We start from the raw sequence: 4,174 nt of genomic DNA on the forward strand, positions 1-4,174 counted from the left end.
TCTGAATGGAACAGAAATGATACAACAGCTCTTTATCACCAGTAGAATCCCTCTGCCAAAAGTCCCTCAGACAAAAGCTTTATTTTATAGATAGCAGCCCACTTTCTCTCCCATTTCTCTCTGTCACAGCAGCCCACTGAAGGTGCTGACTCTGGGTGTGTGGGCAATTAGGCAGGAGTCAAGACACAGTTTAGGGCCAGAGAGAGGCCAAACCCTTTCGATCAAGGTACAATCTCCAGTCTACTCAAGTGTAAGGGAAGCACAAACTTGTGTGTCATCCATGTATACATATAGCTTCTATGTATGTATGATTCCAAATAAATAAAATAATTAAATAAACAAATGGTAAATTACAGTGTTACACAAGTCAATCTGAAAGATCATCTGGACTTTGATATTAACATTACAATGTAATACATTATTTTTGTTTCCTGTGACGAAATTGAACCCTGCCAGCACTATAGCCATACCCCACCAGGTCCACAAAGATACATCACTGAGAAGCTCATCTCCAGACTTTTAGATCATAAAACATTTAAATCAGAGTAGTGTTACAGTATGTATCATGACTGCATGATTAATCAAAGTTATGTAACACAGCATCACAAACAGTTTTGGAGTTTGCCGCAGTCTTGTCTTCGTTTTCAGCTGCTAATATGCACATGCCAATATGACAGCATGCAACACTGTACACATGCTGGGCATGCAGTTTCACTTAAAGCTTGCTTTTAGACTTACTGTGTTCACTTAACTTTCAACAGGCTACAAGTCACTGCAACATGTACACATAAGTACACACACACACACACACACACACACACACACACATATGTCAGGAGGTGCAGGTCAGGAGGTCTCTGTCATGCATTTATAAAGGCTGTTCTGTGCATTGTGTGCATTAGTGTGTTTTTCTGGTACTCTGGCGCTGGCGAGGCCTGGACCCAGAAGCGGACAGGTGAATAAATAAGACATGAGCCCAAAGCTCTTAGCGCCGGTGGAGAGACGAGTGCCATGCTGGATTTGGCTAACACTTGGTCCAAGTGCTGGAGCGGGAACATGCTGTAGCTGTCACAACATACAAGGAACGCCCTCAGACAAAACCCCCAGGTGAAGGGGAAACCATGGGGAGGAAGTCAAGGAGAAGACATGAGAGCTGCAGAGATACACAGAGTTTTCACTCTCTTTCTTTCCATTGGATATGCAATAACCTGCTGAAGTTTTATTTATTCATCATCTCTTTCTGTCTTTCTTTCTTCCTCTTCTAACTTCCTTCCTAATTCGGAGTGGAGTGGAGTTTCGGAACCCATCTTAGGTTTACATGCGCATATACACACATTAACATTCACATCTATTAAAATTTCATGTGAGCAAGGCTTCTCAAAAGAACTTTAAAAGTACAATGAAATCAACAGAACTGTCAATATATTGATCTTATAGGGGCCAAAACAGCACCCGACTTAATAACCAGAAGATAATCTTCTCCAGAGCCATATAGACCTTTATCTCATTGAGGACTATGTGCCCTGATCAGTCCTGTGCATCGAAACCACAGATCTGTGCAGCACCAGAGGATGAGTAAAAGAGAAAGAGAGAGAGAGAGAGAGAGAGAGAGAAGAGGAAGGAGTAAACTGAAAGGAACAGAATGAGACAGAGATGGTTCTTCCATGAAATAAAGAGTGAGAGCGAGCAGCAAGAATGACGTGTGTAAGAGAGAGAATGAGATAGAAAGGAGAGAGTGAGAGAGGGATGGAGAGAGAGGAGTGTGAGTGGAGAGCGGTGCCATATGCCTGGTGTCCTCTCTCCTTCTCCACTCTGCCTGGGGTCATGCTGGCTAATTGGACCCAATAATCTGGACCACATTTCCTCCACTGCTATTTTTACGGGAGTCCCACTCTTTTATTTGGATTGCAGGGCAGAAGAGGAGACAGACAGGCTTGCCCTTTCGCCTCTCGCGCTTTTGTGCTTCTGTTGACGCCGTCGGCTTCTTCCGCTTCCGCGGCCCGCTCTAATCCAGCTCAGATGCAGAGGCTTGGACAAAGTCTGTAATCCTGACACTAATGGTTTTAGTCCAGTTTAGTCCCAGACATAGTGTCAGTGGACATGTTTTCAATGTGTGTGTGTCTGTGTGTCTCTTGGCCATGTGTCTTCGGACAGCATGTCTGTTTAGCCGCTTTTTGTCAGTTTTGCCTAGATTGGATGAGGTTCTCTCTATCACTTTCTTCCTCTAGCCCTCTCACATGCTGAATCAACCTCTCTCTCTCTCACACACACACACACACACACAAATACACACACACACACACAAATCCACACATGCATACAAATACACATGTACAATCACACACACATGAATACAGACACTCACATATACACACATGATTAGATACCCCACCCCCACACTTGACACAATCCCTCTTCCAGCTATTATCTGGAGGTGGGGCTTTGGGGTGTTGGGAGAGAAGGATGGATAGAGAGAGAGAAAAAGAAAAAGAGAGAGAGATCATAAGTGGGATTTTCAGCATGCTGGGTAATTAGATGCCCAGCTTAGGGAATACCGAGCTGAAGAGCACTGATACAGTCTCCAATGGCTTTGTAATGTGGGACAGCAATCCATCTCCTCTTCCTCCACCTCCTTTCACATACTCCTCTTCCCTTTTCAGCCATTAATTCCCCTCCCAACACACACACACACACACACATGCTCAACACACACCCCCACACACATACACACTCTGGACAAATCCCTAAGCAGACACTCAGTCAACGAGCCAGCATGCATGGCTGAGACAAAAGCCTTGTGCTCAGGCTAGTCTACGAGCAATGAGCCTCTGCCCAAAAAATGCCCTTCAGCGTCTCTCTCTCTCTCTGTGCAAAGCAGTGCTCAGAGACCCCGTGCAGTGCAGCCCGTCCAGCTGCAGATTAGGCTGAGAGAATGCGTCCACTCACCTCAGGTAGCGTGGCGGCGTGGCTGACGCTGGTCTGTTGCCGTGCTGACTGGGTTTCCTTTACGCTGAAGCCATGCCTGTTCGTCTGGCCATCTGTGTGTGTGTGTGTGTGTGTGTGTGTGTCTGTCTGCGCTTCTGTCTGGACGAGCAGGAGCTGCTGGAGGAGATGGATGGTTGCAGGCGCACATGCGGCCAAATCCTTCTTCTTCTTCTTCACCTCCTCTCTTCCTCCTCTGCTCTCTCTCTCTTTCCCCCTCTCTCTCTCTCTCTCTCTTGTGTGGTCTCCTTCTTTCCCGCTCTGTTCCTTTTTCTCTCTCCCTCTCTCTCTCTTTCCCACTCTCTGTAGCTTTTGTCTCTTGTCCTCCACTCATAAACATTCACACACACACACACACATAAACACACACACACACAAACTGCGCTGAGAGGAGAGCTAGAGACAAGGAGCTGGTCAGACAGAGATGAAGAGCGACGGCAAGCACCCCTCCTCCTACTCGTACACACACACACACTCAGGCTCTCAAACACACATGCTCACACACTCCCTCTCTCTCTCACACACACACACACACGCACGCACAGACAGACAGAGAGCACGCTCCCCTGGTCTAATTAGCCTCCTTAGATGATCTCTTCTGCACGGGGATGCAGGTGGTAGCAATCTGCGGTCTGCATGCTTTGAGCTCAGTCACACAGAGGACAAAGCATGTGTGCCTGAGAGAGCGAGAGAGAGATGGCGCGTGCATGTGGATGTGTAGGTATGAGAGAGGGAGGGAGAGAGGGAGGGAGAGAAGGAGGATGGGGGCGTGTGTTTGTGCGCTGGAGCAAAGCTCATTTGTATTCAGAGCCTGCTGTTCAGCCCAGTGCTGTCAGTACTCTCTCTCTTTTCCCTCCACTCGCTCTCTTATACACATCACATATACACGCGGACATATTTGTTACATCTGTCTCAATCGCAACCCTGGCGTTCCCAATTCCCTGGCGTTCCAAACTCCACTTCCCCCATTCAGTCCCCCATTTTTCTCTTCCCTGCCCAGTTTTTAATCCCTCCCCCTCCGATCACACACACACACACAGACACACACACAGACACACACACACACACACACACTCATGAAGCAGGCAGAGTGGGTTAATGATCCATCAGCATTGATCGGGCAGTGGGCAGGTCTGACAGCGTGGGTCAGGGCTCCCTGCTCACCTCCTGCCTGATAAGAGACCCGTGCGAC

General features: G+C 47.6%; 1 protein-coding gene across 4 annotated transcripts in view; it reads right to left on the reverse strand.

The window, feature by feature from the left end:
• The window catches only part of plppr2a (phospholipid phosphatase related 2a), a 35,719-nt gene extending 32,040 nt beyond the window's left edge, over positions 1–3,679 (reverse strand). For all 4 annotated transcript variants that reach the window (XM_042086972.1, XM_042086970.1, XM_042086976.1 and 1 more), the window contains exon 1: positions 2,947–3,679. The gene's annotated coding sequence lies outside the window, so the exon portion shown is untranslated. The remainder of the gene's footprint in view (positions 1–2,946) is intronic.
• Positions 3,680–4,174: the final 495 nt, after the last annotated feature.

The sequence above is a fragment of the Alosa sapidissima genome, chromosome 3 (genome assembly GCF_018492685.1).
Source record: "Alosa sapidissima isolate fAloSap1 chromosome 3, fAloSap1.pri, whole genome shotgun sequence".
Lineage (NCBI taxonomy): Eukaryota > Metazoa > Chordata > Actinopteri > Clupeiformes > Clupeidae > Alosa > Alosa sapidissima.